Here is a 13,214-nt window from a genome sequence, read left to right on the forward strand (position 1 = left end):
TTCATATATATTTCAGGACTCTAAATGGTTTCTTTTACAAATTTGAAGGGTTTTCTGTAAAAATAAATCATGATAATGCCTCTAGTTTATTCACTGCCTGAGCAGGATAGCCTCTATATTTTGGTATGTACTTCAGAAAGAATATTTCCTGATCTAACAAAGCTCCCGTTGTGCAGTGTAAATATAAAACAAAGGCTCCGCCTCCTCCTCTAGACACAGGACCCCACCTAGACCCACTCTCTGCTGAACTTAATAACACCTGTGCTTCTAATTAGCACGATAATGTATCTCTTCCTATCACTATATCTATGTCCATCACTCTCTCTGTGTATCTCTCACTCCTTCTCTCTTCAATCTCACCGCCTCCCTCTCTTTCTTTTGTTCTCTCAGCCCCTGCAAACCATCTCTCACTCTCTCTGTCTGACAGGATGTAATTGGTACAGTTGTTGAGTCTCCGAGGGGGGCGCCCCCCACGCCTGTTTAAGCACACTGACAGATACATGCTCTCTCTCTCTCTCTCTCTCTCTCTCTCCTCTCTCTCTCTCAGTTCAGACTCTATCCTGTTATTTATTATTTTCTTTCATCATTTCTTTCTTTTTGTGATGCTTCGCCTGTTTTCTCTTCAGCTTCGCCATAAAAACCCTCCACCTCCCCCACCCCCATCACACAATGCTACAGAGCTGAGAGAATGAAGGCAGCCCAGGCTTCCTCTGAGACACACAAAGTAACAACCGCCACAAGGTCACTGCAGCTCAGGAGGCTTGCAGGAGAACACTAAGCACTAACTCACCGACTCTGTTATGTTAACTGACAGTCAAGTCTCTCTCTCTCTCTCTCTCTCTCTCTCTCTCTCTCTCTCTCTCCTCTCTATGTTCTGCTAGTTATTTCTCATTTGTATTGATCTATTATCAGGGTGAAGGTACCTGTATAATGATCGGCCGCCGATGGTTGCCAGGTTGGAGAACACACTCAAGTCTGTCATGTTTTCTGGCCATGACTGGATGTTCAGGTAACCTGAGTAGCACAAGGAAAGAGGAGAAATCCCATTAGCTCATGCCCCAAACTGAACATTTCTGCAACAGACATGATACACTGCAATTCAAATCGTCCATATCATCATCATCATCATCATCATCATCAGCAGCAGCAGCAGCAGCAGCAAATTACTGAAATTACAGAAAGGCAGATGCACAGACAGACAGATGGATGAACAAGGAAAACAGACAGTCAGACTAGCAGGTGGACAGACAGACAGACGACAGAGTAGCAGATGGACAGACAGACAGACAGGCAGAGGGACAGACAGAAGGACAGACAGAGGGCAGACAGACAGGTGGAAAGACCGACAGGCAGACAGCCAGATGGACAGACAGATTAGCAGATGGACTGACAGACAGAGTAACAGATAGATAGACAGACAGACAGACAGACAGAGTAGCAAATGGACAGACAGACAGACAGAGTAGCAAATGGACAGACAGACAGGCAGATGGACAGACAGACAGACATAAAGACAGGTAAAATGATAAACAGACAGACGAATGGACAGACAGACAGACAGACAGACAGACAGACAGTTAGAAGGATAGACAGACAGATGATTTGACAGACAGACAGACAGGTAGAATAATGAGACAGACAGACAGACAGACAAGACGGACCGAGAGGCAGATGAAGAGACAGACAGGTGTCTGAAAGACGCAGTGAAATCTCAGTGAAGTTCTGAGGGTTATCTGCGGTGTTGATGGATGGAGTGTTGGACGTGTTTGGTCATTATTATTGCCCCGTCCCCTCCTCGTCCTCCGAGTGGAGAACCGAATGAAAAGCTAATGGCTTCTGGCCAGAGATCGCTGAGAAATTTAAATAATGGATTGAAATGTTGAATATTTAATGATGAAGGAATGAACCTGTGCATGAGAGAAAAGTGAGGACAAACAGTACGGAGAAATGAGAAAGAAATGAGGGCAGCAGAGGGAGAGAAATGGGGAGGGGGTGAAAGAATGAGAGAATACAGACCGAGACTCAGAGAGAGAGAGAGAGAGAGAGAGAGAGAGAGAGAGAGAGAGAGAGAGAGAGAGAGAGAAAGAGAGAGAGAGAGAGAGAGAGAGAGAGAGAGAAAGAGAGAGAGAGAGGAGAGAGACAGAGAGAGAGAGAGAGAGAGAGAGAGGAGGAGAGAGAGAGAGAGAGAAAGAGAGACAGAGAGAGAGACAGAGAGAGAGAGAGAGAGAGAGAGAGAGAGAGAGAGAGAGAGAGAGAGAGAGGGTTAGTATTTTCTCTCAGGGCTATATTCAGGTGCACGGCTGATATTTGATTTCTTTTAAACATGCTGTTTATTTAGAGGAGGCCAGAGTTGAGCTACAGACAGAGTTAATGAAGTCCAACCAAACCTGCTCCTAAAGTCCACTCATGTGTCAGGGGCTTGGGGACTGAAGTTCGCTTCACCAGGTTAACGCTGTAGACGCTAATGATGCGGGCAAGAAGACACCCACTGTGGACCCTGGCGCCCAAATGTGCACGCACACGTACCGTAATCTCCATAGAAACACAGAGTAATAGAGCAGGAGCTTAACGGTGATCATGTCCATGTGCTGACCTGAGAGGCCTAGAATCTGACATCTACCTGCCAAGCTCACTTCCATGTGAAGTGTTCTTCAATATTACCAGGTGTTTCACTCTCAAAACATTGAGCATAAGGCAGGAGCACAACACTGGACAGCCGTGCCAACTCATCACAGGGCCACACACACTCACACCTGTGGACTGTGGTCGGAATTACAGGGCATCTCATATAAAATATGCTCTGTATGAAACAGTGCCCTACTCCCTAAATAGTGCACTTTAAAGATTTATAAAAATCATACTACAACCACCACACTGTGTACTACATAGTGTAGAGGAAGCTGTTTGAGATTTAGCCCTAGTGTGTAATGGTGTAATTGTAGGGTGACACAGACACCAAAGCAAAATGCTCACAACGGTGTAGGGCTCGTGTGTCAATGCAGAAATAGTGGGTCATCATTCTAGTACAAATTAGCCATAAACAGCCAGAAAGCAGAACAGGGTTATAGTGGGCTGTGCTAATTTGTTGAATTGCCTGTGTGTATTATTTTAACAAGGGCATTGATAATGTACCTCAGAAAGCAATACAATATATTGCCTTATCAATATTTTGCCCCAGCCCTACTGTGAATGTCAAACAGCTTATCCACCTAGCATCATGTTTTGTGTTTTGTGGGAGGAACCTGGCAGGAATTAGCCATGACTAAATTTGAAGGAATGTTGGGTATTATTAATATACACATCAGACACAAACACTGGATATGAACATCTGCCACATGCAGATGTAAATGTACTGAATTGTGTCCATGTTTCGAGCCCTATTTAACAATCATCCTCACTGCGGGTGGAAAAAAAGGCAAATGATCCGGAAGCAACAGAGCTAACACTTAGCTGTTTGGTAAATGGGGCTCCGTATCTTCAGCTGAGTTCTCAGAGTGCGGTGCCTGCGTGAGAGGGACCCTTGTGGCCGTGAAGGCAGATTACAGCCCTGTCTTCCACGGTGATGTGTTGTTAGTGTGGCGTCTGCTGACACTAATTGCCTTAATGACAAAATTGCAGCAATGGGAAGTCTCAATATGTGTGTGTTTGTGTGTGTGTGTGTGTAGCGTTCCTCAAGAGCAGGCTGCTCGCCTGCCTCTGTTGTTATCTGTTTACTTTATACGCGCAGGCGAGACTTCATCATGCTAATGGCGCTAACGAGATCCCGCTGAGCACCTGTCTGCGCAAGCTAACAGCAGCGTGCTAGCGCAACCTCGCCAATAAATCAAAGGCAAGATGAGGCTGGACGTGTGAAGCTAACTGCAGTGCTTTCAGAAGAGAGGCTAACATGAGAGCTCTGCAGAAACCTTACCTAGACCAGCTAACATTGGGTAGAATATTAATAAGCATTAAATACATATTTACATAGGGTATTTGGCTAATGTTAGCCCTTCAGATGAAATACAGCTACAGCTACTGAAGCTAAAAGGCGTTACTTACTATTACACATCACACTGAAATTCAGCTCATGATCACAGCAGAGCGTGTTTTTCACTCATTAACACAGCATTGTGTCAGTGCCATGTTGTTTTGCCACTAAAACATGGAATGAAAAACAATGCTACATTGCTACAATAATGCTAACTCTAAACCCTGAACTTAAGCTGAAATTTAAAGCTAATTTAGGGTGACAAGATCTGAGATGGTGAAAAAGAGATACACCTCCAGGGGGTACAACATGGAAAACATGGGGAATTTTCTTCTTTAATTCATCGGAGAATTTACATTTATGTTTTGGCACAGCTGCTCGAGATGAGGGTTGGTACATGAGCTTTGCCTGACGTAAACAAGGACTACTGACGTGCAGACTGACCAATTAAATGTTTACAGAGCAGGTTATCGACCAATAATGGTAGCTCTACAGTCAGACCGACCAATCAGAAGATTCTAGGCTACTTCACCACGCCCCCTTCTCACTCAAGCGAACCAATCGGAGTAGGGGAGGGCGGGACTAGTTTGTGAAGGAAACTTCTCGAAGTTCTATGTAAGCTCTAGAAAAACAAATCCCGGACGTTTGTGAAATTCCGCCCGGACATGTTTTTAAGTCCAAAAAAAGAGGACATGTCTGGTTAAAGAGGACGTCTGATCACCCTATTAAACATCCACACAGTGTATTTTTTGTTTACTGGTGTTGTAGTTAGTATACAGAGTGCCAGGTCTGTATTAACGCTGGCTTGTACAACCTTCACCACAGGTTGTTTTTTATTCTGCTGTATGTTTAGCTACTTGCTGGTAAATGTCCACTAGACTCTCTCTGACCCTACACTCTTTACCCTGTCTTTTATTTTTTCTTCCTCACTCTCTTGTCCTGAGCTGCAGTGCTGAGGCTCTGTCCGGCTTCTACCTACTTGCATGGGACTGTTTAGCCCAAACAGACATCAATCCAGGTTAATCCCCCTCATTAACACTGAGCATGTGCCCTGCACTCACTCACATCTTCACAACTCAAGTCATGCTTTTCCTTTTCCATCTGAGTCTCTCTAGTCAAATACCTGGACCTGGGTCTGTGTGAGAGTGCCCACGATCACTAACAATTAAATCACCAACTTTAAGTCGTCTAAATCAAAACTTGCGCATATTTTGGTTACAATAGTTTCCCCAAGAGCAGATACAAAATCGATGCACATGCTTATTTACTTGTTGATGGAACTCATAACAAATTCATTCATTCATTCATTATCTGTAACCCTTATCCAGTTCAGGGTCACGGTGGGTCCAGAGCCTACCTGGAATCATTGGGCGCAAGACGGGAATACACCCTGGAGGGGGGCGCCAGTCCTTCACAGGGCAACACAGACACACACACATTCACTCACACACACTCAATTTGAGTCCCCAATCCACCTGCAACGTGTGTTTTTGGACTGTGGGAGGAAACCGGAGCACCCGGAGGAAACCCATGCAGACACAGGGAGAACACACCAACTCCTCACAGACAGTCACCCGGAGCGGGAATCTAAACCCACAACCTCCAGGCCCCTAATAACAAATGCAAAGAATAAATACTTCTTTCATTTTAAGGTTATTCTTTGTTGATTAAAATAACAATTTTTAAAACTATGCAACTTTTACCATAAAATGACAATAGAGCAGGAGAATGTTCGAATTTTGAAATCATCAATAAGGGTTTCTACTCTGAACTGAACTGAGCTGTGATACACACACACAACACACACACACACACACTTTTAAGCCACTGCAGTTCTCCATCAGTGCAGTGCTGTTAGACTGCAATGAATGTAAGTGGATGGTTGGGCTGGCGCTGCACACACACACACACACACACTCACACAGAGGACCTCTGGCTGAGTGTCTGAGCTCCACTCTAAGCATGTTACACAGACATACACTCAACTCTATGGGTTAAGAGCTTTTAAGCGATCCTCACAGCCCAAGCGTTCCCCATTGACCTCATCCATTCATCCACACCTTTACTCTCACAGACTCATTCAGACCTGCCCTCGCGCTAAATTAACTCAAACACGTCCCAACCACTCCTAAAAATAAACGTACCGAGTTTAACGGACATATGGAGTTTTTGAACAGAACTGTTCCCTATTCACTATATTGTGCACAACGTTGGGGTTCCTCTGTTCTGTATAGAGTCTGAAAACAAAGTGGGCAATTTCCAGTGCACTCAGTCAATCCCAGTGCAACAAAATGTAGTGTTTAAGTGGATAGTGGACAGCTAAAATGAAGGGAACAGTGAATAGGGAGCCATTTCGGACACAGGGAATGGCTGTCCAATAAGATTCTGTTGCTGGATAATGACGTTCGCTGTTGGTTGGCCACGAGGAGGAAGACGTATGTCAAACTTCACGAAACCGGACAGAAACAAATTGCGAGAACACACACTGGAGGTGGCGACAGTCTTTCACAGGGCGACACACACTCACACATTCAATCACACACCTATGAAGACTGTTTAGTAGCCGATACACCTTCCAATGCACTGATACACTGGGAGAGCAGAAGCGTGACAGAAGCCTTGTCGCTCCAATGCAAACCTAAAAGAGCAAACTCCTGACACTGAATGCCTTGGTAAATAGTTACATGTTGGGACTGAATCGTGTTTATGTTTCATAATGTGTGGATGCACCATTGCTTTAAGACAATTGTTGGAGCTCCATCCAACAATCGTGAATCACAGAACAGCCCACCAGGCTGAGACAAGGTGTGATGACATAGGCCTGTAGTTGACTCAATGCTAATTGGAGTACATATGCGTCCATTGCTTATTAGCTACATTAGCTCCACAGCTCAGGTGCAAGACACCAGAAACTTCTTGGTAGATGAACTGAGCTTGTAAACAGAGGAGGGACAGGATTGTGTGTGTGTGTGTGTGTGTGTGTGTGTGGGTGGGGGGGGTTATCCGAGTAAATAAAAATATATTTCAACTATCAAACTGTGGCTTTAAATAAGGAAGATTCATAAACATGTGCCTCCAGCCTGGGCTTCTCAAAGTGACGGTTCTCAACATTTCAAACCGGGGTCACAGAGCAGAAATGACACACAGCCGAAGAGGACACTGTTCTGTCAGAGAGCAAAGCCTTCTGCCTCCACAGCAGACAGGGGACATGCATCCCTGACTCGCACACTGTCACCGAGAGAGAGAGAGAGAGAGAGAGAGAGAGAGAGAGAGAGATTCTCCCATTGTTTCCAGAAGATTTAAAACTCCATGAAACAAAGAAAATCGAGTCAGGTGTCCCTCCTTCCCCTGGGGCAGAGAGAGAGAGAGAGAGAGAAGAGAGAGAGAGAGAGAGAATAAGGTGAATACTGAGTTTGAAAAAAGTAGAGGAAAATGATTTGTTTTGTGCGCTCTCTCTCTCTCTCTCTCACTCTGTCTCTCTCTCGCTCTGTCTCTCTCTCTCTCTCTCGCTGTCTCTCTCTCACTCTCTCTTGCTCTGTCTCTCTCTCTCTCTCTCTCTCTCTTCTCTCTCTCTCTCTCTCTCTCTCACTCTGTCTCTCTCTCTCTCTCTCTCTCTCTCTCTCTCTCTCTCTCTCTCTCTCAGACCATGTGCTGATTATGTAAATGAGATGATTGTAATCTCCCAGGGGGAAATACAAGGACAGAGATCAGAGCTAATTGGTAGTTGGAGGAAAATAGCCTGTGGTGAGGACAGAGGAAGTAAAATGAGTCTGACTGGACAAAGACAGAATTAAGTGTGTTTATAACAGTAATAAAACTTTTATATGTGTGTAATAGCACATAAAAACTATAAAAATAATCACAGGAATAAACACTGCTGGTTATTTGGGTCGATTATTCAATTCTTCTTATTTCTCTTACCAGTGATCTCTCGAACGGTGCGAAAAACACTGAGTTTCTCGGGCTCCAGGGCTTCTATGTTGTGATACACATCTCTGAAAAAAAAAAAGATTAGTAAAAGAGATGAACCTTTTGTAGAATTAATACGTATATATGAATGATATATGAATTCTGCTGCTGTACAGTGACTCTTTCAGAGACATGACTCATGTGACCTGCTGAAATCTCACACACGGCCAAACCACTGCTACTGTACACACTGATCAATACACACACACCACACACACACACACACACACACACACCAACTACATCAACAACAACAGGGAGAGGACAGGGGGTCATCACATGAGAGGAACATGGACAGAAAGACAAAAGAGATGGACAGAGAAAAAGTATATAATGAAAAATAGATGAGTGTGTGTGTGTGTGTGTGTGTGTGTGTGTGTGTGTGTGTCTAATAGTGGGAACCAACCTGTGTTTGTAGGTGTGTTTGTATGAGTGTTATCTAATAGTATGACAGGCTATGTGTGTTTGTCACAATGAATTAGTTTGTGTATCTGTGTATATCAAATCATGTGAAAATATGTGTGTGTGTGTGTTTCAGTATTTTATGTGTGTGTATGCTTGTCAACAGTGTTGCAGAATGTGTGTGTGTATTAAGTGTATATTAGTATATTTTCTGTGTGTGTGTGTGTGTGTGTGTACGCGTGTGAGTGTCTAATTGTGTGACAGAATGTGAGTGTGGTGTGGTGTGTGTGTGAGAGAGTGTGTGTGTGTGTGTGTGTGAGTGTCTAATTGTGTGACAGAATGTGTGTGTGTGTATTAAGTGTATATTAGTATATTTTTCTGTGTGTGTGTGTGTGCACGCGTGTGAGTGTCTAATTGTGTGACATAATGTGTGTCTGTGTGTGTGTGGTGTGTGTGTGTAGTCTGTGTGAGAGAGTGTGTGTGTGTGTGTGTGTGTGAGTGTCTAATTGTGTGACAGAATGTGTGTGTGTGTATTAAGTGTATATTAGTATATTTTCTGTGTGTGTGTGTGTGTGTGTGTGTGTGTACGCGTGTGAGTGTCTAATTGTGTGACATAATGTGTGTCTGTGTGTGTGTGTGTGTGTGTGAGAGTGTGTGTGTGTGTGTGAGTGTCTAATTGTGTGACATAATGTGTGTCTCTGTGTGTGTGTGTGTGTGTGTGAGAGTGTGTGTGTGTGTGTGTGAGTGTCTAATTGTGTGACAGAATGTGTGTGTGTGTGTGTGTGTGAGTGTGTGTGTGTGTGTGTGTGTGTGTGAGTGTCTAATTGTGTGACAGAATGTGTGTGTGTGTATTAAGTGTATATTAGTATATTTTCTGTGTGTGTGTGTGTGTGTGTGTGTACGCGTGTGAGTGTCTAATTGTGTGACATAATGTGTGTCTGTGTGTGTGTGTGTGTGAGAGTGTGTGTGTGTGTGTGAGTGTCTAATTGTGTGACAGAATGTGTGTGTGTATTAAGTGTATATTAGTATATTTTCTGTGTGTGTGTGTGTGTGTGAGTCTCTAATTGTGTAACAAAATGTGTGTGTGTGTGTGTGTGTGTGTGTGTGTGTGTGTGTGTGTGTGTGTGTGTGTGTCTGTTTTTGTTGGAAATTATTAAGTTGAATATCTACACTTTCAGTAGCATTTTTCCACTGAACTAAATAATCCAAGAGCTCTAATATCATAAGGGGGACCTATGAGGGTCCAGTTAAATGTGATTAAATATTAGACGTTAAAAAGTCTTCCATTAATATCATAAACCTCATTTAAAATATTTCAGACACTGAGAAATGTGAAAAAGCTATAAATAAAGGTGTGTTCTCAATCTGGTCCCGTTCAGTGCTTCAGGGGCTTGGTTTTATTCTGTGTGTAACACGGCTGTGCCCCTGGAGCCCTGGGTCCTCTGTGCGGTTTGGACTCGAGGCGATGCTGTGAACAGTGTGATGGGTTTAAACTGTGCTCGTCTGAGGCCCTCACCCTTTGATTCCTGTGATGAGGAACACCAGGTTGCCATTGATCTTGGTGCAGTTGACAAACTTGTCGATGTTGCTGGAGTCCACGGTCTGAGCGGTCTGCAGGCTCGCCGTGCCGATGCCATCACATGCTGTAAACAGAAACCAAAACAAGAAAAAAGAAATAAAGAGACCCCTCAGAACAACCAGAGGACTTACTGTGTATCGCTGTGTATTATAGAGGTTTAAATTGTTTTATTGCTTCTGTCAACACGTTCACTCCATTTTTATACGTAGTGTACATCAGTAAAAACACTGCACCCAGGACAGTAGTTAGACACTAATTCAATGTGAAACGTGAACTTGTCACTGACACTGCGCCCTACAGAGGGTGTAAGGAGCCTTCTGGATTCTGCCTCAGCTTCTTTGCTGTGTAAAAACACCTCTCACTGATCACTTCCCCTTTATTAAATATTAATCCAAACCAGAGAAATAATTAAGGCAGACAGTTGTGATACAACATTATCGTCCAGTAATCTGTTCTACTCTCAGAGCGCAGGAACACAGTGGGGATCAGATTATTAAACCTGTAAACAGGGGGTGACATATAAGAGAAAAGAATACATGATTTGTATCTGTAGTCTCTTAAACGCTAAAACAAACACAAGTGAATTTACATGATTATTGAAACTTGTATATGATCTGTGTAGGAATAACAACAGCAGAGCAGAGAAGTCTAACGTATTCACAGTTTTGATAGAAATGCTAATATGGATAATAGTTGATAACTGTCTGTGAATCTGTAAATTCCTTATAACACCTGATTAATTGTAAATACTAGGTAAATAGCTGCTATACTCAACACTCAAAGGTACACAGGGGCTGAGGATATGAAACTGCAAGAGGCCTCTGTAATGCTTACGTGGCTGAATGCAATCAAATCCTCACAGCTATGATCCAAAATATCTTCTTGGTAATCTTTATAGTCTTGTGCGTGCGCATGTGTGACTGTGTGAGTGTGTGTGTGTGAGTGTGAGTGAGTGTGTGAGTGTGAGTGTGTGTGTGTGTGTGTGAGTGTGTGTGTGTGTGTGTGTGTGTGTGTGAGTGTGTATGTGTGTGTGTGTGTGTGGTGTGTGTGTGTGTGTGTGTGTGAGTGTGTGTGAGTGTGTGTGTTTGTGTGAGTGTGTGAGTGTGTGTGTGTGTGTGTGTGTGTGTGTGTGTGTGTGAGTGTATACCTTTAGGACAGATATCAGTGCACGGAATACACATCTTTATCTTGTTCTCCTCCACCTCCATCTTTTTTATTGCTGGGCACGCTCTCACACATGAGCTGTGGTCCACCACAAAGTTATCTGTCATAAAAATACAGAACAAAAAAACAAACATTCACACACACACACACACACACACACTCTGATGTTTTGTAAAAGACGCATGCACTGTCAGGTAAAAACGTTAATACAGTGAACCTCACTCTGTTTTTCATTCCTGTTCTTAGAGAACCTGGTGTGTGTCTGTGTGTGTTTGTGTATGTGAGTATGTGTGTGTGTATAAGTGTGTGTGTAGTGATTGAGTGATGCTATCTCTGCAGCGGCGGCTGTGTATAGTGTGGCATCCATCAAGAGTGCAGTAATAGAGAGAGAAAGAGAGAGAAGAAGAGAGGGACAAAAAGAGGAGGAGATGTTTCCAAAATGGCTCCTATTCACTGATCCCTATATTACTCACTGTTTAAAGCTCTATTGAGGAGGGCGGTCAACCATTTCAGACCCTACCTCATGCAGTTTTTACCAAACATCACGGCGCATTATAGGTGTCCTCTATCCACTAGGTGCAGATAGTACATCGGTGTATATCTTTTGTGGTGCATTGTGGGATTGTTTGAACGCAATCGAGGCACTACTTCAAACAGAACTATACAGTGAGGACCTACACTGAGCCGAGATCCGAGTTACGAGCGAGCGAGCTTATGCCACCCATCACACGTGGCCCAGCGAGCGTTCAGTTCACTATGTTTTGTCGTATAACCCGTGTGTGTAGTGAGTAAGATAAGTTAGAGAACAAAAGAGAAAAACTTGAAAGTACAACAATTATCGTAAATTTACTAAAATTATTACTATATAGTATCTGTGATATCAGACACTGCAGTTTAGTTCTGGATTACACATCCTACAACACATCTCCTGTTAAGAGTCAGCATAACCCTCACACACACACACACACACACACACATACACACACACACATACAAAACAAAACATCCCACAGATCTGTAAACACATCCAGAATGTAGGTATAAAATAATAGTCCTGCAGCATTCTGACAGAGACACAGAGAGAGAGAGAGAGAGAGAGAGGAGAGAGAGAGAGAGAGAGAGAGAGAGAGAGAGAGAGGCACAGAAAGAGAGAGGTAGAGAAGTTTATAGTACAGGAATTCCCGAGTGTGTTCAGAAAAACTCACACATCACTCATCCTCACATCCAGAACACAGAGCACTTGGAGGGTGTGCCAAATCTTCTTCTCAGAATGATGTTCTAAAGAAAAGTGTGTGTCTGTGTGTGTGTGTTTGTGTGTGGAACTTATGCTGGCTCTAAAGAGATGTGGGATGTTTCAGCTTTTAATCCGCAACTAAACTTCAGTTACATAGCATCTGATATCACAGCATTTTATGATAAAATTATGATAAATGTCCTTTCGTCGTTGTTTGTTGTCGTTTTGAATGCTGACCCATGTGTGTGTGTGTGTGTGTGTGTGTGTGTGTGTGTGTGTGTGTGTGTTTCCAGATTCACTAAGCCCTCCTTGACCAGTGATACATGTTGTTAGACCAAACATTAAGCCGGAGTCGTCTGAGGGTAACATTAAGGTTGGGGTTACTGTGAGGGTTAGGGTTAGGCTCATATCACTTATGGTTATGTTCTACGTTTCTTACGTGGACACTTCTTGACGCAGAAAGCTCCGTAGTGTATTTGGCTCGGGGTTGTGCTCCAGCTGGAAGGAGGTGGGGTTGTAGACGAAGGGCTGAGGACACTGAGTGACACATGCCCCACTGTCATTGAAGTTAGTGCAAGCCTGTAGACACACACACACACACACACACACAAGAAAAAATATTATAAAAAAACAGCCATTAACTACCCAGCTCTACCCACATGTATTCTTTCATAGCGACTGTTGTATGCAGTTACACATTTTCACCAAATTTCTCCAAATCCCCAGAAATTGCTTAGTGCAAAGAAGAAGGCAATATGGAAATATGGGATATTTTTATCGATTTTTATTGTGTGACATCGGCTGTAAACGGTATGTCACACCGAAACAAATCCACATCTGGATTTACAACTGTAAACACTCCCCTGTAACACAGCTGTAAAAATGCCTCACACTGGCAG

At 43.4% G+C, this 13,214-nt stretch overlaps 1 pseudogene; it reads right to left on the reverse strand.

Moving 5' to 3' along the window:
- LOC136710951 (receptor tyrosine-protein kinase erbB-4-like) overlaps positions 1 to 13,214 on the reverse strand; it is a 361,050-nt pseudogene that overhangs the window by 28,825 nt on the left and 319,011 nt on the right.

The sequence above is a fragment of the Hoplias malabaricus genome, chromosome 12 (genome assembly GCF_029633855.1).
Source record: "Hoplias malabaricus isolate fHopMal1 chromosome 12, fHopMal1.hap1, whole genome shotgun sequence".
NCBI classification, from domain to species: domain Eukaryota; kingdom Metazoa; phylum Chordata; class Actinopteri; order Characiformes; family Erythrinidae; genus Hoplias; species Hoplias malabaricus.